The following is a 25,859-nucleotide window of genomic DNA, read 5'->3' as shown; positions in this document are numbered from 1 at the left end:
TCCTTGAGTTTTCTGGCCATCCATGGGACATAGATCCTTTCCAGGTAACAAAATGCCCTTCATGTCCAAAAGAATGACCTAGAGTTGTAACAGACAACACAGTCCAAAGTTACTGAATGATACCAAACTGCAACTCTTGGAATTTGACTTTGCAGGCTATGGATGTTTCAAACTAATACGACACATGTGCTATTTATTTATTTATTTATTTATTTATTTATTTATTTATTCAAGAGAGAGGCTTGATCCCATGATCCTGGCATCATGATCTAAGCCAAAATCAAGAGTTGGACGCTCAACTGAGCCACACAGGCGCCCCATATGTTAATTCTTAAATAAGAATAACTACCATGCCTACCACCAGATGGCTCAGAGGATGACCAGGTTAATCAAGGATTGAAAGGGGCTGGTGAATATTGACATTATGAACTGAAAATGTAAATTAGAAGCAATGCCGTGGGCCAAAGGAGGCAGAAGGTAGATATATACGGAAGTAGATAATTAATTAGGTTTTGGCTACTATTAAGAAACCAACACAGGCCAAATCTCATTATAACTGACACCATTAGACTAGAAATATGGGTATTAGCAAGATTATTCAAAAGTCCCTGGTTGGCCCCTTTGTGTATAAGGCAACGGACAGATTGCTGGTGCCCTAGTCTGAATGATAAATTGACTCTCCCTCAGTTCTCTCCTTAACTAGCTGACAAGTCCCTGCTTACTGACTCAGTCTGTACATCTGTCAAATGGGGACAGTAATGCCTGACCTGCCTCCTACTGGAGAAAATGAGAAAACGATGCCATATCACCACAAACCTAGTAAAAACTAGCATTTGTACTCATGTAGTACTGACAAAGCATTTTCAAATAGTTCAGCCCCTTTGATCCTCATAATAAGCAGTGGTGAAGACTCTTTCAGACGCCAGACACCCTCTACATGACAAGTATTTTGCAATGTCCTCTTTACTAATACAAAGTGAAATTAACTGAAAATAAGCTTCAGTACACATATGATTTTTTAAAAGATAATTTTTTGATGAAAGGAAAATTATTCATTAAATATGCGCTCGGGAACTCAACCCGGTTCTTCTGAGGCCACTGCCATTATCTTTCCAGAATCCTCTTAAGTTATTTTTTAAATTAAAAACAACCAAAATTAATGTTGTTTAAGAATTCCCTAAGGCCATCATGTTTCTCTTCTCCAAAAATAAGACAATATTGCTTTTTCATCACAGTACCTTGTTCTAGCAATCCTGGCCTTGCTGTATTGGTCAGTTCTACTACAGTGACAAATAATCCCCCAATTCTCAGTTGTTTACAGTTGACTTACTCATATTACTGAAGGTTGTGGGTCGGCTGCGGCTCTGTCAAGGGTGTGGCTCAGCTCCAACCTGTAAGCCAGCTGCTGGTCTGCACCATGTGTCCTTGTCCTATGGGGATTCAGACTGAAGGCTCATGGGGTATGTTACGCCCATGGCAGAGGAAAAGAGCCGGACAGCCGGTGATAACCCACAATGCCTCTCAGAGCGTCTGTTTCAAGAATCTGCACATAGTCACATGGCAACAGTCAGAGATGTACAATCCTCTTACAGGGAAGGGGAGGTGAACAATTGCAAAGTGCAATGCAATCTGTCATAACTGATCAGATCAATTATGGGACCTCAGGAAGTCCTGCTAACAGACTTGAGCTGGCACACTGAAACACTTGCTTGCCATCCTTCTTGAGCCCAAGGGTCACAGATTCAGTCATTAATGGGAAGGGTAGAGACTGTGGCAAAGAAAAGAAGTCTTACCTCATTTAAAAGAGCAGCTACATGGGGGCACCTGGATGACTCAGCTGGTTAAGCGTCCTACTCTTGATTTTGACTCAGGTCATATCTGATCTTGTGGTTCATGAGATCGAGCCCTGCACTGGGCTCTGTGCAGAGCTTGCTTGGGATTCTCCCTCTCCCTCTCTCTGCCCCTCTTTTCTCTCTAAATAAATAAATAAACATTAAAAAAATAAAAAATAAAGGAGCAGCCCCTGTCAGACCTAGGAAGTGGTACAATGTGCAAATGAACACCCAAGTCCTTTGATCTCTCAAGAAAAGTCAGAAAATCTGATACTTGTGTAAAACCTCCTATTTTTAAAATTTTTGGAAACGCTTTTCATTAAAAAAAACCATGACTCTGCAGACCAAACAGAGCATCCCAAATCCAAATTTGGATCACAACTTAAAAGTTTTCATACTGTGCTTTAGGGAAGTTTTAGGGATGTGACAAACTGGACAGGGGCTGCTGTCCCAGGAAGGAAGTGAACAGATTTCTTATTCATTTCAGTGACTCAGAGAGAGTCAGTGCTCACCTGGCCCAGAGTCACTCAGACTCCATTAATTGACTCAGGGCTCAGGTCATGGTGTTACTCGTGGCCTTTGGTTTTCCTGTCCTGGGTTTGGCTGTCTGAGCTGTGCCACCTCCCAAGAGACACCTTTCAGGCTGATTGACTTAAAAATTAGAGCTCAGATGGCAAAAGAAGGGGGGAATAATAGGGCGAGAGATTGCACTCATTTGCCTCTTTAAATTTTAATATGGAGCGCGATTTGTTAACAAGGGGGAGGTCCCGAGGTACTGAGGGGTATCAATAATTCAGCAGAGGCTGTCAAGCTGCAAATAGCTGCATGGTGCCCAGCTGATGCTCCTGCTGGTGACACTGGCTACCCTTTCAAGCTTTAAGAGAAAGGGCCAGGTTTCCATCATCCAGCCCATTTCAGTCCTGTCTTTCCCTAGCTCCCAGTTCCTCGTGGAACTGGAGGCGACTCTACTGGAGGCTGTGACCATGTACAGACCCCGAGGATAAGAGTCCATAATGCTAAACTGATCGCAGGTTAAACATAAAAGTTTCCTAAGGACAATGGTCAATGGAGCTCCCGTTTGGTAGGATCTGTAGTGCTAAGGCCATCTCCCAATCATATGAGTTTACTGCCCAGGACTTAATAGAGCCCTATCCCCCAGCCCCAAGATGAACATCACTCCTTCCTGTGTGCCAGATCTCATTTCTCCCCCTTCTTTAAGTAACTTAACAGAAGACCATAGGGGAAGGGAAGGAAAAATAAGTTAAAAACAGAGAGGGAGGCAAACCATAAGAGACTCTTAAATACAGAGAACCAACTGAGGGTTGATGGGGGTGAAGGCTTGGGGGTGGGGGGTGAAATGGGAAATGGGCATAGAGGAGGGCACTTGTTGGGATGAGTACTGGCTGTTGTATGTCAGTGATGAATCACGGGAATCTATTCCCGAAGCCAAGACTACACTGTATACACTGTATGTTAGCTAATGGGACAATAAATTTAAAATAAAATAAAATAAAATAAAATAAAATAAAATAAAATAAAACTCAAAACTCACCTGGACCTGGTCACTGAGTTTCTTGGATGATAGCACCCCTTGGCCAGGGCAGAGGGACATAGTGGGTCCCAGCCTAAGATACTGGAGTATGTAGCCCTAGAATCACATAAATCCATACATCCCCTCCCACCAAGATATAGGCCTTTGGGCAAATTTCTAAAGTCTTTGAGCTTCAGTTTTTTTCATTTTTTAAAACAAGGATAAAAATACCTATCTCATTTAAGGATCAAATAAGATAGCGTATGTAAATTTATTATGATTATTATTACAACTTTCTGAATGTGTCTCCAGTTGTCTCCTTCCTCACCCTCTACATGTTGCCACTTGAGGCCAGATGTTCCACGGGTGACACGGGGCATCTTTAGACCAGAGCACCAGTGATACAGCTTCTGTTTTTGATCAGGAGAAGTCGAAATAGAATTAATGCCAGCCAAATGGTAACAGGGGCTGCTTTGGGCCTTTGTCCTAGAAAAGCGAGTGATAATCAAACACACAGTGTCAATAAACTCAGCTTTCTTTGGAAGGCCCACCAAATGTCAGTCCCAAAGGGCATTTAGCAATGTCAAGATGGCATTCATTTCCTATCACTGTTGCTGGGCAGACACAAAGCTTTGGATCCTAGACAGTCTCTTCACATAGCAGGACAGGTCAAATAATGTGGAGAGAGCAGGAAAGGGGGCAAATGCTAACCCAGTGGGTTCTGCTTAATGTTCCACATTGGCTGGGATGGATTTCATAAAACATTAGCAGCTGATGCTATTAGCCAGCAGTAGGTCTGGGAAATGTTATTCAATATTTTTCCCATTTCTGAGTGAAAGAGAGAGCTGAGAGAGTAATACTGTAATAAGGAAAGCTTTGCTCCTGGCAAAGGGCATGTCCTTCCCTCCCATGTTATTTGGTCACTTGCTTGAGAACAGGAAACAAAAGCAGAGCTGGGGATCAGGGTGAAGCAGAGGGAAGCATTTGTCCCTTAGAGTAAGGTAAAAATGTTTGTCTACAGTTTTAATAATTTGCTCTTCTATATTATAATTTTGGCCAATTTAATGCTTCAGTAAAGTGTGAAGTCCCTATATCACTTTGAGAAGTGGTGTCATGTGGAATAAAGGGGTGGAAGAACATCAGAGAGTTTTCTTCTCCCCCATTCACACCTTTGCTGTTCGTTAGTCAAGGAGGCAGACTCTTACCTTATCCCCTGGTCCAGGATTTCCAGGTAGTGAACGTGAATGGAGTCTAGTGCAGAGTGGCAGTGAGAAATGTCAGGAAGGACGGACAATAAGCCCTCTTGTTTCCTAAAACATACATAGGAAGATACAGAACACAAAGAATACGGGGCTGGTAGGAATAAAGGGGAGGGCAGACAGGCTGATGCTGGGGTCATGCGTTCATAGTCATATAAAGAAAATCCAAATATGAAGGACAAAATCCAAATATGGTCTGAATATGCCATGATTTTTTACTTTTACTTTTCCTGGAAAGTCTTCTGTGTTCAGAAACATCTCTACTGGCCTGTCACAGTGCCTATAATTCCATCAGGAAGTTGAATGTTTTAGTTTACAGGGAACTTCCACTTGGAAAAAAACACTACATATTGTCTTTGACTTACGACAAATTAGGGTGGATTTCTCAATCTGTCCAGTGTGTCCATTCCTCTGCCACTACTTTATTTTCACTTTTGCCATTGTTGCTAGGTTAGTTTGACAGCCGTTTTCCTCACTGGCCTCCCTGCCTCTGATCATGCTCCCTTTAAGCCCCTTGTCCACAGACCAGCCCAAATGGTCTCTACTAAAGGCTAGTCCATACCTCATCCACCTGCTTCAAACTCCAAAGGCTTTTTAGCGTTTTCAGAAAACGGACTGAATTGAATGATACGGATTGCAACAGTCCCTGTTGACCTCTCCAAACTCACAACTCACCCCATCATCACCCCCATTCTGTGAACTGTTTACAGCTCCTGCTCTTGTCCCCAGCCTCTGTACCTGCAGTTCTGTCTGTCCCGTGTACCCCTCCTGCTCTGCTACCTCCCCTGGACAAGCCCTATGAAAGCTTCTGGTCTGGATATGGGGGTCCTCCAATGGATTTCCATGGGATTCTGCACAAATCTCTATCACAGCACACGTTGTTCTATTATTGTTATGGTGGTCTCATTGTCTGTATCTCCATTTAGACTGCATAGTCCTCGAATGTTGACTTTACTTATGTCTCCCTGGCATCTACCCATGGCATAAGGTGGTTCACAGTCAATGATTTTTGGATGAATAAATGCATTACTATAATAAGAAAACTAATGCTCAAAGGAGTGTCACTCAAGCTGTTTTATTACATGAGTCAGACAGGCACCTATAGTTTTTCTAGTTAAGATATTAATCTTTTCTTCCTAATCAAGACACAAAATTGTCTACATGACAGAAGATCCCATAATTGTAGTTAATGTAGTCGTGAAGGATTGGGAGGAAATATTTGTGACATATATAAAAGGCAATGGATTAGGAGCCACAATATCTAAACAGCACCTCTACTTCAATAAGAAAGCATACCATCAACCTTGTATAAAAATAAGGAAAGATAAATATTCCATTTGTAAATAAGGAAGAAAGCATGTAAAAAGATTCCCAGTCTCAGCAACAAATCAATAATCACTTTGCACCCAACCAAACTGCTAAAAATGAAAAAGATTGATGAACTCCAGTGATGGTGATGGCATTAGGGAAGGGGCTTTCTCTTACACTGGTAATAAAATTGTAAATTGAAACACTTTAAAAATTTTTTTATTTAATTTTTTTGAAGCCATTCTCATTATCAATCAAAATTTAAATACATATTCCCTAGGGCCTAGTATGATAGTTTTCTGTGGCTCCTATTTCAAATTACTACCAATTTAGTTGCTTAAAACAACACAAATTTATCTTTCAGTTCTGTAGTTCAGAACAATGAAATAAGTCTCACTGACCGAAAATCAAGGTATTGGCAGGATTATACTCCTTTCTGGAGTGTGAAGTTGTGAGGGGAGAATCTGTTTTGTTCCTTCTACCTTCTAGAGAGCACCCACATTCTTTGGCTGGTGGACCTCTTCCTCCATCTTCAAAGCCAGGAACTTTGGGCATACTCCTTCTTACAGCATGATCTCTCTGGTTCTGTGTTCTACTTTTTTTTTTTTTTTTTTTTTTTCCTTCCTTCCTTCCTTCCTTCCTTCCTTCCTTCCTTCCTTCCTTCCTTCCTTCCTTCTTTCCTCCCTCCCTCCCTCCCTTTCTTTCTTTCTTTCTTTCTTTCTTTCTTTCTTTCTTTCTTGCATAGCACGTGGATGGGGGGGGCGGGCAGGGAAGAGCAGAGAAGGGTAGAGGGAGAGAATCTTAAGCAGGTTCTATGCCCAGCAGAGTCCAAAGCAGTGCTCAATCTCAGGATGGTGAGATCATGACCTGAGCCAAAACCAAGAGTCAGACACTTAACCAACTGAGCCATCCAGGGTCCCCTCACTTCTTCTATTTCTAAGGACACTTGTGATCATATTAGGTCCATTTCTGACTAAGAATCTTAATTCCACCTGCAATATTAGTTTCCCTTTGCTGTGCAACCTAACATATTCACAGGCCCTAGGGATTAGGAGATTAGACATTTTGGGGGGGAAGGGCATTCATTATTCTACCTACCACTCCAAGAAGTTCCACTTTTGGCAATATACCCTATAGAAATATACATATATGTATATGTATATCTGCCCAAAACTGTATGATCAAAAAATTGGTATTGAAGTAGTGTTTTTAATAGTAAAAAAATGGGAAAAGGTAAAAAGGAAAAAAAACCCCTATCCATAAAAAGGAGAATAATTATATAACCCTATGTGATGGTTAATTTCATGTGTCAATTTGACTGGCCCATGGGTACTCAGATATTTGGTCAAACAGTATTTAAAGTGTCTCTGTGAGAGTGGTTTTGAATGCAATTAACATTTAAATTGGTAGACTGAGTAAAGCAAGTGGGCTTCTCTAATGTGGGTGGTCCTCATCCATCACTTGAAGGCCTGAATAGAACAAAAACGCTAGGGGGTGCCAAGTGGCCGACTCAGGTCATGATCTCATGGTTTCATGAGTTTGAGCCCCGAGTTGGACTGTGCACTGACAGTGTGGAGCCTGCTTGGGATTCTCTCTCCCTCTCCCTCTCTCTCTCTCTTTCTCACTCTCTCTCTCTCTCTATCTCTCTCTCTCCCCGCCTCCCCCCGTCTCTGCCCCTCCCCTGCTGGCACTGTCTCTCTCTCAAAATAAATAAATTAACTTAAAAAGAAAAGAACAAAAAGGCTAACTTTTCCCATAGTGAAAGGGAATTTCTCTTGCCTCATGGCCTTCTAACTAGGCCATAGGTTTTTCCCTGCCTCCAGACTCACACTGAAATATCAGCTCTTCTTTGGTCTCAAGCCTGCAGGCCTTCAGACTGGAACTAAACCACTCGCTCTCCTGGGTGTCCAGCTTGCTTAAGTCACCCTGAAGATCTTGAGACTTTCTAGCCTCCACTATCATGTGCACTACTTCCTTATAGTAAATCTCCTCCGTCTCTAACTCATACATACTATTGGTTCTGTTTCTCTGGAGAATTCTGATTAATATATCCTATAGAAAAAGCACGCAACCATAAGAAATAAGAAGGCAGAGCTTTGTGGACCAACGTAGAAGGATTTTCATGGGATAGAGTTATATGAAAAAGGGAAATGTTGAGTCTGATCTAATTTGTATAAAAATCGAAAGGGACATTTATAAATATATAAACACACCCACCTCTCTATATAAATGCATAGAAAAAGGACTGAATGCTATATATTGGATGCATAACAATGATTATCTCTGTGATTGGGAGTTGGATGGGGGCCCGGTGGTGAAAGGGGTTTCCATCTATACTTATTTCAACTGTTTGACTCTCTTACACGAGAAAGTATATATGAATTATTTGTGTGATTTAAAAAAACTAAGACCATCAAAACTCAAAGAAAGAATCCATTTGTCTCAACTAATCAAATTTAAAAGAAATAGGCTTACAAGCTGCAATACCTGTGAATTTACAAGGAGGAAGGTTTCTTTCTAGTGACTGGAATACCCCTATCTATTATCAAGAGAATATTTTTCTAATAAAAAAAATATGTAAGAAGCCAAATCAGTGAACAGAAGGGACGTGTTAAGCATGAAATCGGAGCACATAAAGTCAGATGTCCTTGAGGGATGTTTTATCTTAGCTGAGGTTTTTAACTCCAATGAATTATCCAATTGACCCTAACACTTGGGCCTGTAGGCACAGCCTCTCTTTCTGATAATAGCTGTCTCTCTCTGCTCTGAAGAGTCACTTGAGAATTACTGGCAAACTCTCACTCTCCCACTGTCATTTTGAGAATCTCCATTAGATCCACCTTTCCTATTTGCACAAAGCACTTGCACTGTGTCCACTCTCTTTCTTAACAGATTCTATCAGACCATCTTCCATCTCTTATGCTGTTTTTAGTTTCTTGGCAGTGGAGAGAAGGTCATTTGCATTCCCCCAGTAAACACCGAATAGAATGGGTAACCTCATTTTCTGCCAAACAACCATGTCCATTCATAGCGGGGCTTTTTCTCAGTCTCCCCAACCTTGTCCCTAGATCTGTGCTTTTAACTTACTTTGGGAAACTGAACTTCTATTGATTCAACTGAATCATCTTCCTGGCTATAAGACCTTGGGTCATGTCATTACTCTTTGCCATAATTGTTTGTTTATTCCTTTTTATCTAAGATAAGGAAGTCAGGGCAGTAAAACAGGAATACTCCTCAACTTTTGCCACCTTGCAGTGCCACTGAGAGATTAAAATGAGGAAACCCTCACCCATTCAATGAATGTTTGCCGAGGTCTTTTGCTCTGCCCAGCTCCATGCTTGGTTCTGGGGATGCATAAAAGAATAAGACAGTCCCTGCCTTCATAGTGCTCACAGTCTCATGGGAAATACATCTCATGAACAACTGCAATACAGAATAGTAAATGGTAACACAGGGTGTTATATTACACCCTGGAGAGGGTAGGGTTAAGAAAGACTTGGGGAGATAACTCTTGAGCAGAATCTTGAAGAAAGAGCAGGAAATAGGACAAGGTAAGAAAGGCATTCAAGACCAAAGGGACAGCGTGTGAAAGCCATGGTAGAAGGGACAGGATGGCAAGAGTCTGATTGGACATAGGACATGGTAGATTAAAGATAGCCCTAAATTCTTTGACACACCCCTCGAGGCAGGGTTACATTTGAATGTGGGTGGGCTCTGTGACTGCTTGACCAATGGAAGTAATGCTGTGCCACTTTTCAGGCCCAGGCCTTAAGAGACCTGCATATTCCACTTCCTGTCTCTTGGAACACTGTTGGAACCCAGCTACCACACTGTACTGTGAAGAAGCCCAAATAGAGAGGAACTGAGGCTCCCTGGTCAAATGCCCTGGGTAAGCAACGTGCTGACAACCAGCGCCAGCCTGTCAGCCACGTGGGTGAGTCGTCTTGGAAATGGATCCAGTCCAGGTAGAGCAGGTTTGGTGAGTAGAGGAGGGAGGGTGGGCGTTGGAGGGGAAATAATAGGTTCAGGCTGGGACCTATTGAGTTTGAGGGGCGATGGGTTATCCTGGTACAGACAGATGGTGTAGTGGGACTTGTAGATCTGAAGCTGAAGAGAAAGACTTGCAAAGGATTGTTGACAGGAGGAGAATGCATGATCAAGGATCCAAATACTTACGGGAAATACACACGGTGAGAAGAGAAGGCTCAAGGGAGACGATCGCAGCAAAGGGGTATACAGGAAAAAACAAGTCTATGAAAAAGCCTCTGAAGAAATAGGAGGAGGGAAGTGGTGCAGAAAGTCCACTCTTTCTGCTACTAAGGAGCAGCAGTTTTGATCACAAAGAGGAGGCTCTGCGGAGCAACGGCAGGTTCATGCTTCACACTGAGCACGAATCGACTCCAGGCAAGCCTCCACGCTAGGCAAGCCTGGGCTCCCTGGGTCCTGCTTTATTACTTACAGGGGGAAATAAACTCAGGCTGAAACTGGAAGCATTACAACCCGCACGCCGATCACACGAAATCCTTCTTCTCCTTCTCTCCCTAGCTATTCGAGCTTCCCCTTACAAAGCCATCAGGGCTTCTCCCTGTCCGGCAACACATGGGGAGTGCCCTTTGAGAAAAGGACAGGAAACCAAGAAGTGCATTGGTGTTCTGCCTCTGAGCTAAGCACGCAAAGAGGCCTCTTCCATTTTTGTGAAGCTTTTCTTCTCCAAGCTGCACACCTAAACAGATGGGGGAGCAATGGTTTATTGATGCAGGGGCGCAGTAACTGTAGGAAAGAGCGGATGAATATTTCATGGGCACCAGTAGCAGTTAATAAATCATGAGGTGCTACAGCCGAGTGGGCCGCTCATTCCGCCCTGGACAATGGTTGCTCAGCTCTAGTCAAGTGGAACCTCCTTTTCTGGCAAGTCCAATCTGTCCTGAGTGCTGCAGGGAAGCTTGTGTGTCATTTCTGTGGGCCTTGATTTCTCAATTCAATACATACTGAGGATGGCTAGCAGTTCTATTTTTAGCGACTGCCAACTCGATGGATATGACGTAGGGAAATTCACAGAAAATTAGCTTAGGAATCGGGAGACTTGGCTTCTGGTCCCACTCTGCTAGCTGTGTGACACTGGACAATATACTTAATCTCTCTGAATAATATTTTCCCATCTCTAAAATGAAGGAATGGATGGATTGGTAATCCTGAAGTTTCCTGTCAGTTTTGTGATTGTATGAAACAGTGGGTTTCTTGAAGTTACAGTCATTGACTCATGATGTTGGTGATTGTTTCATAAATAATTATTGATAAAAGTGTGTGTGCTGTGTGTTTTGCTCATAGGGAGCATTGACAACCTCCCTTCTGTGTCTAGAGACAAGAAGCATTTACGCTTAACCTTTTGCTTTTTAATGTTTATCATTTATTTCCAACCTACTAGGATAAAAACCCACTTTATGCAGCTGATACGCCTAACTTTTGAAAAAGACAGAACACAGACCTACTCAGTCATTAGCTTTGGCAACAGTACCATTTGGCCAGGCTCAGTATCTGACGTCCATTTATTTATCTATTTATGATTTAAAACGTTAACTATATCCAAAAGTTAATTTTATCTGAGTATACCGGTAATGAAAACAGCAACGGCTGGTCATATAAACAGAAGTTTCAGCATTGTTAAAATTGCCAGTTTTAATAACAAAAATAATATTACCACTGTTGAATGTTTACTCTGTGTTAACCTTTTATAGAGTATTTTACAAACATCATTCTTGTTATTTCTCATTAGTCCCCAAATAATGGCACACTGATAAGAAAATTGGGCTGAGAAAGATGAATTTCCTTGCCCAAGGTCACCCAATTAGCGAGTGGCTGAGAAGAGATTCAAACCCTAGCCTGTCTGATTCCAAATACACTATTATTGTAACAATACATAATAGCTAAAATTTACATTGGATTTACTATGAACTAGAAAGTAAGCAGCTCACCCATTGGGATAATCTCCATCTTTCATCTTCTTTGAGCTTCTCTGCAACCTTGTAAGTTGTAGAACATGGATAATAATGCAAATGATTCTTATCTATAGAAATGCAAATAAATTGATTATCGCCCTATGGGTGGGCACATCTTGCATCTATTCGTAAATTCATTTCTGAAGTTGGGTCCCCCCTATTTCTATGTGGTTCTCGGAGTTCTTTAAGCCAGCTGGAATGACTTATTGGTTCCTTCATTTATTAAATTAAACACAATATTTGACATGTCTTCATCTTACATTTGTAGGACAGCCATGATTTTACTTTCTTTTTTTAAATATTCTTTAACAATATATAGCGCACACACACTCACAGGATTCTCAGAGAGGCGGAGAGGGACGCAGTTCTGCAACGCAGCTGCTGCTGGTGGTGTATGTGAGCACAGCAGGAGATGAGAGGCCAGGACGCCTCCTCGGGCTTTTCCACCCCTCCTGTGATATGGTGGGGCCTGTTGCTAACTAAGCTGGTGGCAATCAGTGGCTTGGCCGCTCTGCCTCTGGGCGGCCTAATGATGGCTCCTCCACCTCTCATTGCTGCAGCTGCTGCCAAAGCATCACCTAGCACTGCCTCCTACCCTGCAGGTCCTTTGTAGGGTCTTTCCATGGCCTTCCAGAGCTCTGCTCTCTCCAAGGGCACTAAGGACAAGGACAGTGGACACTAAAGGGCAGAATTAACCAGCTTTCTGGGACCACCCCTTGTCTTTTCGGTAACTGCCTTTCAGATTTAAAGATTGTAAAGCCCCACATAATGAGCAGAGACCTGTGGACTGTGACAATTAAGTCACCACAACAGTGTTTCTCATACTGCATGCCATGGAACACTGGTGTTCCACACATAACCTGCAGATGTGCTGTGAGTAAATGGAAAGATACTTTCAAGTCTCATGATTCATAATTATTTTATCATGATAATGAAAAATAGTGAAGGAATTTCATTGCCTTACCTTTCAAGATCAAATTAGGTTTTTTTTTTCTTTTCTCTCTTTTCCCCCCCTTCCTTCTTTCCTTTCTTTTCCTTTCTTTTCCTTCCTTCCTTCCTTCCTTCCTCCCTCCCTCCCTCCCTCCCTCCCTCCCTTCCTTCTTTCCTTTCTCTTCCTTCCTTCCTTCCTTCCTTCCTTCCTTCCTTCCTTCCTTCCTTCCTTCCTTCTTCACCCAAATGTTACGTTGGGGCTTTTGCTGTTGTCCTAACAAAATAAAGAGTTTTTAAAGAAACACTTTACAACTCTATGCATAAAAATCTCATCAGTGGGTGTCCTGTGATATCAAAACATTAAGAAATCTTCTGTTACAGACCAGGAGGTGATGAGGGAGCATGAGGCAGGCTGTGGGGCAAAGCACAAGCTAGCACCCCCTCCCACCCAGGTGGGATCTGTGTGATATTCCTTGGACATTCCTAACTACCCAAGAACAAAGGACAGGGGTTTAAGAGCTTGCCATGGTGATGTGGGAAACTGAGGCAAATGGAAAATTAAATTTCCTTACTGCCTACAGCCCATTGACAAGTCCTTGAAACCGGCAGAGTGACCTCCCTCCAGGAGCTCAGCTGCCTCCATGATGACATTTTGCTGGGGGCAAAAGAGAACCTTGGCTTAATAGTGCCCCAACCTCGAGGATCCTGTAAGTATTTCCTTTATCTCAACTGCCCCAAGATATGTGCTGGCAATCATACTCCAAGCTTATGGCCCCCTGACATGCATCTGAAGGGTCTCATGACTGAGGTTTTATTAAATGGTAATAAATGGTGTTTCCCTAGCAACAGCTAGCCCCTCAAGGCCCTGGAACTTTGCTTCCAAAATTCCACAGAGACTTACTCTAGCTCTGACCCCCTCCCAACCTGAGGGCAGGTAATGAGTTACCCATCAGGACCCCAGTGCAGCTCTTCCTGACCATGGGTCCTGTCCCCATGCTTTAATAAAATCACATTTTTGCACCAAAGAGGTCTTCAAGAAGTCTTTCTTGGGGGTGCCTGGGTGGCTCAGTCGGTTAAGTGTCCGACTTCAGCTCAGGTCATGATTTCACAGCCCGTGAGTTTGAGCCCCGCATCGGGCTCTGTGCTGACAGCTCAGAGCCTGGAGCCTGCTTCCGATTCTGTGTCTCCCTCTCTCTCTGCTCCTCCCCTGTTCACACGCTGTCTCTGTCTCAAGAATAAATAAACATTAAAAAAAAGAAGAATTCTTTCTTGGACGTGACCCCACGAACCCCCATTACCCCCAAACTTCATCATGGACTATATTTTTAAGGTATAAAAGTCTTAAGTGTAAGACTTCTGAGAAGAAATGGAGATCTTTTTAGCAGCACAAAGGTTGAACATAGTTCTCTCCTTTCAGTTTGGGAACCATGAAAACATTCCTGCCCCTCTCCCTCACCACAGGACAAACTAGAGTAGGAGATACATTTGCCAGTTACCAGGAGGATGTCACATTTCACTGACAATAAGTTAACAAGAGAAAAACTATGTTCCAACCAGGTCTCTAAAGTGGTTGAAAACAGTTGTTGAAGACGCTGTTCTCAAAACCAGAGCTTCAACCAACTGTAAACAGAGAGATAGAATTCTCTGCAGTTGGCATTAAAATCCTGACCTGATAATTCTCTTTCTGATGCAAACCAGCTTAGAAACAGAAGAGAAGACCCAGAAGGAATTGACTTTTGAATGTTGGTGATCTTTAAGCATCTGGAGTTAGTCCTCTGTATATACTTGTTTCCTATGATTTTAAGTCACTCCCTAGACTTCAACTACCTTCTTTATGGAACTGAATTCCTCTTCCCATCTCCAGCCCAGATTTTTTGCCTCAGGGGCAATGCTGCTGGACAGCTGTTTGGATGTCATACAGACATTAATTTCTTTTTTTTTTTTACTTTATCTTCCTCCTTCACCTCCCAAATGAGTTCTTCCCCTTACATTCTTTGTTTTGGAGAATGACACCATCATCCACTAAAGACATTGGAATCATTCAACCCATTACTAAATCTCTTATTCTACCTCCTAATTATGTCTCCAGTATCTCCCTTTCTCTTCACCTCCATTTGCCATTATATCCAATCAGAGCCTCATAATGTTTCTTGGTTCCTAAAAGCTCATTTTCACTGGTTTCCCTGCCTGCCGTATACTGCCTTTTAGTCACTTCTCACCAAAGGCAGACTGACCTCTCTATGGTATAGATTTAATAATGTCACTCCCCTTGTGGCTTTCCATTGCTTTTAAGATAGTATATTTCATGATCTGAACCCAGTTTTCTAGTGTAACCTCATATTTTGCCAACTTTCAATTCTACAATAAATTATATTCCAGCCACACTAAATTGCTTGTGGATCCCTCAATGACACATTCTCTATCATGCCTATGGCCCTCCATCATGCTACCCTCTCTGCCCCCTCTACTCCTCCAACCACTCAGCTAACTTCTTCCTCCAGGAAACCTCCCCTGAACCTCCCAGTCAGCTTTTAAGTGACCCTCTCATGTATGCACAATATACCTGATGTCTCCCCTATCAAATCCGTTTATACTCTACTGGAATTGCTATACGGAAGGAAAGCATTTAGGAAAAAACCTATACTTCTTTCCCTCATATTCTCTGATAACCCTGCTCTTTCCCCATTTAGAGCAGAGGGGCAGTCTATACTCACTACCCTCCAGAGTTAGGCTGTTCAATAAAAAATCCAAAGAGCAAAAAATGAGTTAATAGAGCTTTTTGAGTTTCCCCAAATAGACTCAAGTTGGCAGTTCATGGTTTATGTTTATTCATTTTTGAGACACAGAGAGAGATAGCACATGAGCCTAGCAGGGGCAGAGAGAGAGAGGACAGAGGATTCAAAGGGGACTCTGTGCTGACAGCGATGAGCCCGACGTGAGGCTCGAACTCATGAACTGTGAGATCATGACCTGAGTTAAAGTCAACTGATGGAGCCATCCAGGCACCCTGGAAGTTCATTGTTTAAAGAAGAATATTTTTAAGGATCAAAGGCCTAGGTCCTAAATTATTATAGCACAAAGTTTCTTTTCCCTAAACTGGTTTGGAAGATCCTATGGACTGCAGCCAGAGAAAAGGGAGGCTGGAGCAAAAGATAGTAAGCCGTTGATGAATGATCGGAGGGTGGGCAAGGGAGGGCGGGGAGAGGCTATGAGAGAGGGGGCCCGAGAGGGCAAGAGGACACTGAGAGTTTCACTTCTCATGTCCAAGAAGGGAACTCAAGGAGCTGGGAGTAAGTTGGTGAAAGGGCCTCTCAGTGGGAAATGGGAAGGCAGCGTGTGTCCTGAGTGAATTGGTGACTGGAAACCAGACGTGAACCCACACACCACAGCAGATGCCCACATGCTAGACAATGATGTTCCTTCCACTGATGTCATGGAACGAGTGGAATCTAAATGCTGCCCCACGGAGAAGGGCGTGGGGGAAACCCTGAATTATCTATTACTCTGCATTGACCAAGAGTAAACTTCTCACTACAAACATAGTGAGAGATCAAGATAGAAATTAAATGTGATGATAGAAAACAAGCTAACCAATTTTTGCTGTCCTGAATTTATACCCTAGGACTCCCACTCATGGCATCTATTTAAAAGGCAGCTCTCTCCACTCATCTGGAGACTCACTGAACACAGGGACCAGTTGTATTCATCTTTGTAACCTCAGTCTGGGAGTAGAGAGTCCGTAAATGTTCATCAGTTGAAAAAAAATGAATGAATGAAACCTGGGTGATGAAAGATGAGGATCTGGACAGAAGAAGGCAGAGTAATTTCCCTTGATCTGATGTGATGGTCCTTAATGAAACTGGAGCTGAATATCAGAAACAAATGGTATATTATCTGTTCTTTTGTCTGTTAAGGTAAGTTGGTTCAAATAACTCTTTTTTTTAATGTTTATTTATTCTTTGAGAGAGAGAGAGAGAGAGAGAGAATGAGCAGGGGAGGGGCAGAGAGAGGGAGTCACAAATTCTGAAGCAGGCTTCAGGCTCTGAGCTGTCAGCACAGAGCCTGATGCGGGGCTCGAACTCACGAACCGCGAGATCATGACCTGAGCTTAACCACCTGGGCCACCCAGGTGCCCCAGTTCAAATAACTCTTAATTAGCTGTATTTATTTTTCCATATATAATGTGAATTTAATCATTCTCATTTAATCCTCTTGTTGACAATGTTATAACTAAATTGAAGATTTGTTTTATTGTCCACTTGTTTTTTTTTAATGTTTATTTATTTTTGAGGGGGGGGGCTGGGAGGGGCAGAGAGCGAGGAGGACAGAATCCCAAGTAGGCTCCTCGCTGTCAGCTCAGAGCCCAACGCGGGGCTCGAACCCACGAACCTTGAGATCGTGACCTGAGCTGAAACCAAGAGTCGGATGCTTAACTGACTGAGCTACCCAGGCACCCCTGTTGTCTACTTGTTATGTTGTCTAATTTACTTTAAAATACTTCAGCATAAGTGTGTGTGTGTGTGTGTGTGTGTGTGTGTGTGTGTGTGTGTGTGTGTGTTGGTTTTATTCTATATGCTAGGAGTACCTAATTAACATTCCTAACCTGGGATAAACTGTCCAGAGGTGCTTAGTTAAAATTTTAAGAAGCCCACTCAGGAGTCTACTCCAGAGTACTATGAGTGCTTCAACGATGTCTATCTCCGTCTGTAGTCAAGGGTTTACTCATTAGCATAATTGGAGTTAGAAATAGTTTTTCAAAGGCAATTGGAATAGTGTTCAGTATACGTAAACTGACTCGCAAGGTACAGACACCCTCACTTGTGCATGAACCTCTCTTGTGCAGCAGCCTAATATCTCTTGGTATGATGCACCAGCCTAGAAGTCCCATTCGGTCCTTTGTCCCATCTCTTACCAAAGGACTTATTGTCTGATTCTGACTGGATGGCTAGCTGATCCTCCCTAGAGAATACTGCTGTATCTGTCACTAGTGAAACTGTCATGAAAGGGGACTGGCAGAGTGACCAAGGGAGGGAGCCAATAAGAGCATATTGCATGACTCTTCGTGTCTGTTTGCTAATAAATGTTCACATTTGTGTTGCGGGATTTGGTTTGAGATTTGCTTTTCTTGTAATGTACCACTTTGTAACAAGTTTATTGGGAATGAGACCTTGACCCTTCCTCTCTCTACCTTTAGTCATTAGAGGTCACCGTTATTTGCCAAAAGAACCCAACAGTTGTGAATGAACAAATTGGTCTAGATTAGTTGACAACACAATACTTAATACAATGCACATTATCAACACTTTTTCCGGATTAATATTTTAGTTTTCTGTAGATAGAGATATAGATACACACAGATATCACAATTAAAGAACTCCCATATTGTTTATATTTTGAATATCCCGACTCTTATGTTTTCATTGGCAGGCTGACCCTGGGATAGGTCATCCACTGAAATGTTGCTGTACTCCTCATTTGAATTTCTTTCTGTCCTAGACTTTATCTTACTTATCTCTGTGTGTGTAGTGAACACACTACAATATCTCCCTAGAATAAAGCCCTCATCATTGTTTGCTGGCCAGAATGTCATATAACAAGATAGATGAAGGACTACGGTGGTATCAGAGTCTTCCTCATTGCAAATTTTATTACCCACTGGGATCACAGATAATCCCTACCAGAGGGAAAGAAAAAACTCAGTATTGTCATGAGGTGGTAGACCCAGGTCCAAAGTAACTGGGGGCAAAATTACAGAACAGGTACCTTGTGAATATCAGTTGAAGAAGGAGAGAGAGAAGACTCCTCTGCTTGTAGGCTGCCTTCCCATCACTGGGTAGACAGCAGACTAAGGGAAGTATTGTCCAGCTTTGCTGGGAGTAAGGAGAGCACCATGGAGAGAGGATGAGTATCCCAAGAGAGCATCTTTGTAACAAGTAGGTTTTTTACCTGGTAGCCATATCTGCCGATAAAATATGAGGTTGAAGCATTACTGTTCTACTCACTGCAGATTAAGACTTGTGCAGAAAGCATGGCACCTGTCATCCCTGGACTGCTGTTGCTGAGGAAAAGCTGGGACCCAGTGCAAGCTCTGAAAGAACTAATCTGGCTGCAGAGGCTGGCACAGAGGTCCAGAAAGACAGTAGGTAAGGCACAGCTCAGTCACAGGTCACTGAATGGCCAGCACCTGGTGCAGGGTGTTGTTTTGATGAAAGCCATTTGAGTTACAAACCTAGTCAGACTGTCTTAAGGAAAGGAGGCAATTCCTGAAAAAGGTGACAATGGGAACTTCAGCCAGGCTGTAAGAGAGAACCAGGGATGGCTGTTATGATAAGCAGCTGTTCTTTCCATTTACTCACAGCCCCACAGTTGTTCATCTGAGATTGCTGGTTCCTGCCCAGGAGCTTCACTATTCACTCTTGCATTTGCTTCATCTCCCCAAAGTGACTTGGTTTTGCTTTCTGAAACACTGTGGGAGCGGCTGGACACAGACTGGCACGCAGGGGGAGATGCTGAAAAGCAAAGGTGATGTGGAGGGGCGCCTGGGTGGCTCAGTTACTGGTTAAGAGTTCAGCTCTTGGAGCGCCTGGGTGGCTCAGTCGATTGGGCGTCCGACCTCAGCTCAGGTCATGATCTCACAGTTTGTGAGTTCAAGCCCCACATTGGGCTCTGTGCTGACGGCTCGGAGACTGGATCCTGCTTTGGGTTCTGTGTCTCCCGCTCTCTCTGCCCCTCCCCCACTTACACTCTGTCTCTCTCTCAAGAATGAATAAACATTAAAAAAAAAAAAAAAAAAGTAAAAAGCAAAGATGAACCCTTACAGCGGGGGCTCAGGTCTTGACCTAAGTCACTCTCTGGATCATTCAAACCATCATCCCGTCCCTGATCACTGCCCCCATCCCTTTCCTGCTACCACCACTACCACCAAAGGTGCCACTGGCCAGTCATTCTAGAGCAGCATTTCCTGCATTTGCCAGATCATCAGAATCACCTGAGGGCACTTATTAAAAAATATCCTCTGGGCACCTGGGTGGCTCAGTCGGTTAAGCATCTGACCTTGCTTAGGTCATAATCTCAAGGTTTGTGGGTTTGAGCCCGGTATCTGGCTCTGTACTGACAGCTCGGAGCCTGGAGCCCACTTAGGATTCTGTGTCTCCCTCTCTTTCTGCCCCTCCCCTACTTGAGCTCTCTCTGTCTCTCTCTCTGTCTCTCAAAAATAAATAAGCATTAAAAAATATTTTAAAAATACACATCCTCAGGCTCCTTCCTAGAAATTGTGGGGTGGGGCCCAGGAACCTTTATTTTTATTAAATATCCCTAGGCCATTCCATAATCAGGCAAACTTGAGGACTGCACTGGAGCAGTTCTACAATTTTATTTGGTTAGCATCAGAATAAGCTGGGTGCTTATTACAATGAAGATTCTTACCCTAGAACCTCCACAAAAGATTCTATTTCAAAAGCTGTGAGGTAGGACCCTAGGAATCTGCAATTTAATAAACACTCCTAAGATTATGATAAAGGGGTTCATTGGCTATGCTTTGAGAAGCATTATTTTAGAGAGAAACCCATCTAATTATGCAGACTCTCAGCCTACAGGCAGTATGATATGGAAGTAGCCCTTTTTCCACCCACTTCTGTGATGGGAGGACTTTGGCCTTTGGGGAAATCCAAGGCCATAGAACCCAAACCACTGGGCAGGACAGGAAACTGGCAGAATGGTCACAGAAGTAAGTCACAGCAACAAAGGTAGATCTAACTCTTACACAAAAGATACAAAAAAAGTTGCATTTAAACCAGATGTGGGTCAACCGACCTTTATGAATACTCTGATAAGAAGACAAAGAATTTCACTAAAATAGGGAGCTCTTACTGTATGCTAAGTGTTTGAGCTATGCTATCTCATTTAACACTTGCAACAATTTTAATTTGTATTTTTGACAGGATAATAAATTTATTCAAACGCACAGCAAGTAAGTGTCAGAGCCTGGTCTCAAATCTAGGTCCTGTTGAAGTCAAATAACAGGGTTTTACCTGCCATGATGTACTGTAGCTGGGCACATGGATTACTTCTGAAGAAATCCACAATGTGATGTTATTATACGCACTAGGAGAATTAGGGATTAACAAAAGGGAACCTGAATTTGATCACAAAATCCTTTTTCGGTAAAAATAATCCATCTCCATAATTTACCAATTTTGTGAGCTCGGATTTTAATAAATCGTGTTTTATTAAAATTCCACACCTGTATGGTTTAGGAGAGCCCTAGGGCTCCCCCAAAGTGAACATAATTGAAAGACGCAGAAGTTATGTAAAAGGAAACCAGCTAAGGATCTGAGAATAAATAATTTCCCATTCCTGCGGAAACGCCACCACTGAACTAGATCAGCAGTTGATGCGGCGGTGGGTCCTGCGCCGCCTCAGTGGGCGTCGCATTCAAGGAGCCTGCTCCATGCGTCTTCAGCGCAGACCCTGTGCCATCCGCACTGCACACGGGGCTTCTCACCCACGCGTCACCGGCCGAAGCGGCAGGGCGCAAGTCTGTGTTCCCCTAGCTCTGCCCGGTCCGATGCGGGCTTGCAATAGTCGCTAGGCCCGCTGCATCTGTCCTGGCCGCACGAGGCCTCCGGAGCCCAAGAAGAGGCAGGGGTCTGACCTCCAGTTTTCTGCAAACTCTCCGTGTGTTGAGAGCAAACAGCCATCGTCAACATGCCTCCTGCTGACTTTGCTTGGGGGAGGAGCTTACAAGTCCCCAACGTACTTTTCAAAATCCTCACCTTGAAGCAGTCCTTTAAGATACAAGCCTACAAGGAAGGGGGTGTTGGGGTTGGAAGAACAAACCGGGGCAGCAGGAGGGCTGAAAAATAGAACTGTGGCTCCAGCTCCACTTCCTGCCCCGACCCCCGTCCTCCCTCAGCTGTCCACAGCAGTTCCTTGTCACAGAGAGGGCTGTGACTCTCTGGGAAAGGCCCTTCAGTTTGCTTTTGGTCCAACCGGATCATAAGCACAGACCAGAAACCAGCGCTCCCTGGAGCAGTGTGTTCCCTTGAACTCTTTCAAAATGGATGGCAAGAATGGTAACATACAAGTCCTTCCCAAACCGCAGACCACCCCGAACCTCCCTGCTGTCAGGGAGTAGCCAGAATAATTGTTTCCTAAGCAGTTGACTTCTCTAGGTCTTTCATTAGTCACTTTATTAACAAGTATTTATGGGCCACCGACTGTAACCCCAGCACTGAACTGAACAAGAATCAGAAATATAAGAGCTACCCTGGGGGCCTGGGTGGTTCTGCTGGTTAACCATCCAACTCTTGATTTCCGCTCCGGTTAGGATCTCAGAGTTTGTGAGTTCCAGCCCCGGGATTCTCTCTCTCTCCCTCCCTTTCCACACACCCCCAACCCCACCCCACAAGTGCCCACACTCTTTCTAAATATAATAAATCTCTGTAAAATAAATAAATAGACTTAGAAGAAGGAATAGAAGAACTGGCTGTGCCTGGAAGAATCTCTCTGTTTAGAGGAGTAGGTCATATAATTAATAATGAGGGCACAATGAACAGCAGTAGGATTTGAGTGCTACCATGAAGAGAACAAGAGATACCCGCTTTTCCTTCAGAGAAAGAAAAGATATTAAGATGGACCAGAGACATCAAGGGAGGCTTCATGGTGGTGGCAGGCCCTGAGCCTGTTAGGACTTGGAGAGCAAGAGAAAAAAGTGCCAAGGGGATTCCAGTTGTGGAGAATGGGGTGAAAGTCATCTCTTCTTTCCACTTACCAGAGTTTTCAAGGCCAGCTCAGGTGTGGCTTGCTCTTTAAGCCTTCCACCATGAGGAATGTGAAGATTGATGCCTCCAAATTTCTTTAAGTCTTCAGAGAAAACAAGCCTAGTGTATGTATAGTTACATAAAAGCATCAATGGGATTATATTACATCAGTGGCAACTTAAGTATCACAGACTTTTTTTAAAAAGATACTAAACAGCATAGAATTTTAAAAGCTAGCCACCAAATACCTTCCCCTTTCTCTTTGTTTGGATCCATTTAAAAAATGTTAACTTCTAGGGGTGCCTGGGTGGCTCAGTTGGTTAAGTATCTCACTTCAGCTCAGGTCATTATCTCACTGTTCCTGAGTTTGAGCCCTGTGTCGGGCTGTGTGTGGACAGCTGAGCCTGGAGCCTGCTTCAGATTCTGTGTCTTCCTCTCTCTCTGCCCCTCCTCCTCCTCCTCTCTCTCTCTCTCTCTCTCTCAAAAACAAATAAACATTAAAAAAATAAAATAAATAAAATGTTAACTTCCAGAGGAAATAATTAATTGAGCTGATAAGAGCAAAAGCACCTTTCTATATTTGGTGATTTATTTCCTCTGGACTGTATAAACCAAACAGCTGCATTTAGAGCAGACATATAAGATTCCATTATAATTACAGACATTCCTAACCTGCTATTTTTCTGAACATTTGAAACATCAAAAATGGAGCTGAAACGATAGTTGGCATCCTATTTGATTACAAAGAGGCAGTATTCTATGATGTTAGGTGAAAGCTATATTGAAACCTTACACCTGCCTGCAAATAGAATTTTAACTGGCAATTTGGCTTCTAGGTAGTGTATTATGACTTATAAAATAATCTTTTTCTTCTTTCACAAAGAACACAAGGCCACAATTAGTGCCAAGTCTCTTCCCCAAAATTACTTGGCAGTGTTCCCAGATGTTCCACCAGCCTTATAGCAGAAGCTTTCCAACCTATTTGCTAGGTGGTGCTTTAATTTTTTTCTTCCAGTTTAATAACTTGCAATATGTCCCCTCCTTCGTGGTATCATTGGACAAGAGTATTTTCAACTCTTCATTACTGTCTTCTTTTCTCAGACCTGAGGTCTTTCTGAGATTGACCTTGTTAATCTAGTCTGTTAGTCTCTTCAAGCCCACATGGTTATATTAATCCCTTAAACAAGCAAATCAAGCTGTAGGAGATTCACATTCAGTTTAAAAGGTATTCTCTAACCTGCAAGTTTCTCAATATATTAATAAATGTTTAATGAGCTAAAGGTTCTGATGTCAAATAAACAAAATTCTGCACACCCTCTACAGTCTATCTGGGGATTTAGAATGCCCATTAGCTGAGAAAAAACTTAGAGAAATCAAGCAGGAAATAAATCTGTTTTGGTTAAGAAAAACTGATTTGACTATAGAATCCTTTCCTTCTCTTTTTCTCCCCCCCTTCTCTTTCTTTCCTTTTTTTTCTATAAGAACATAATAATTGCAACTATAATAACAATAATAATGAGGATAAAAGTTAACATTTACAGCTATTTCTATCCTATCCCTTTAATGATTATCCTACAAATTTTAACATGCATTGACATGTTAAATAATTTTACTCTTCTTCGGAACCATATGAGTCTTCAAATGTTTCAAGCCAATCATCACCCTCCCTAAGCAATATGCTATCCTCTCTTGATATGTAGCCTCACCAATTAGACATTAATTTTGCCATTGTACATAGTCAATATTTATGCTTTCCATTTTCATACATCACATATCTTCCTTCTGATGTGATACACCTTCATTAGAAGTTCTTTTGTGAAGATGTGTTGATAGTAAACCATTTTGGGCTTGTGTCTGAATATATCTTTATTTTGCCTTTACTTTTGAATGATTCTATCACTGAATACAGTTGACCTTTGAAAAACACAGGAGTTAGGGGTGCTGACAGTTGCAAATCTGGGTATAACTTTTGACTCTCCCAAAACTTTACTAATAGTCTACTGTTGACCAGAAGTCTTACCGATAACATAGCTGATTAACACATATTACGTATGTTATATGTATTATACGCTGTATTCTTACAATAAAGGAAGCCAGAGAGAAGAAAAGATTGTAAAGAAAACCATAAGGAAGAGAAAATACATTTATAGTATTGGACTGTAAAAAATCTATATGTAAGTGGACACGTGCAGTTCAAACTCCTGTTTTCTGAGGATTAACTGTATAGAATTCTAGGTTGAAAGTTATTTTCTTACAGTACTCTGAAAATATATTTTCAGTTCTTTTGGGTTCCACTGTTGTTTCTGAGAAGTCAGCTATCAGTCACTGTAGATGTCCTGCTCTCTCTCTCTCTTTTTTTTTTTTTTTTTTTCCTTTCTGGCTGCTTCTTTTCTCTTCTCTGTGTTTTCATTGTTTTTAATTTGTCACTCATGTGTATTTCTTTTTACTTACGGTGTTTGTTGCTTTGGGGAATTTCCTTGGTTTAAGGTTTGGTGTTCTTAATCCCTTCTTGAAAACACTCAGTCATTATGTCTTTTAATATTGTGTGTCCCCCATGGTTATTTCTTTTTAGAACTCAGATTATATGTAAGTTGGATCTGTTAACTCTTCTTTCCTTGTTTCTGAATCTCTTTGCCATATTTCCCTTTGCCTTGTCTCTGTCCCACATTATGTGTAATTTCTTCAGCTTTAACTTCCAAATCACTAATTGTTTCTTTAACTGTGTTTAATAAAATGCTAAATCAATCTATCCAGATCCTACTTTCAGTTATTATAATTTTCACTGCTGTAGATTCTTTTCAGAATTCTTTTTTCTAATTCTATTCCTTTATATGGATTTATACATATTTATTTTTTATTATATATTTGGTATCTGATAATTATAATATCAGTTTTTGCAGGTCTGATTCTGTGGTTTGCTATTTTTGTTGAATCTCATTTATGGTTGTGTATTTTCTCTATGTGCAGTAACATTTTGGTGAGTGCATGGAACATACAACCTTAACTATGGGATTTCTTTGAGGTTTGTGCTAAAATAGAAAACCACAAGCCCAGAATGGAGTCAGTTATGCTGGACAAAGTCACCAAGTGGGGCTTAATATCTAATCCAATTGCAGTTTCAACCTCCCCAAGAAATATAGCTTTAACCAGTCAGTCAGGAATTTTCTGGTCAGCAGCAATGAGGTAATCTGTCACATGGATCCTGTTTACCTACCCCCAAAAGATGAGGTAATCCATTTAAT

At 42.2% G+C, this 25,859-nt stretch overlaps 1 long non-coding RNA gene across 2 annotated transcripts in view; it reads right to left on the bottom strand.

Annotated features, from left to right (window-relative positions):
• Positions 1-247: 247 nt before the first annotated feature.
• LOC109253880 (uncharacterized) overlaps positions 248-25,859 on the bottom strand; it is a 48,266-nt gene continuing 22,654 nt past the window's right edge. For both annotated transcript variants that reach the window (XR_008424645.1, XR_008424646.1), the window contains exons 4-7: positions 22,629-22,737; positions 18,859-21,657; positions 4,569-4,673; positions 248-3,849 (exon numbers count right to left, since the gene is read on the bottom strand). This is a non-coding gene — a long non-coding RNA (uncharacterized LOC109253880). The remainder of the gene's footprint in view (positions 3,850-4,568; positions 4,674-18,858; positions 21,658-22,628; positions 22,738-25,859) is intronic.

The sequence above is a fragment of the Panthera pardus genome, unplaced genomic scaffold (genome assembly GCF_024362965.1).
Source record: "Panthera pardus isolate Hobbes unplaced genomic scaffold, ASM2436296v1 HiC_scaffold_21, whole genome shotgun sequence".
NCBI classification, from domain to species: Eukaryota; Metazoa; Chordata; class Mammalia; order Carnivora; family Felidae; genus Panthera; species Panthera pardus.
This window is presented reverse-complemented; position numbering and strand designations above follow the sequence as displayed.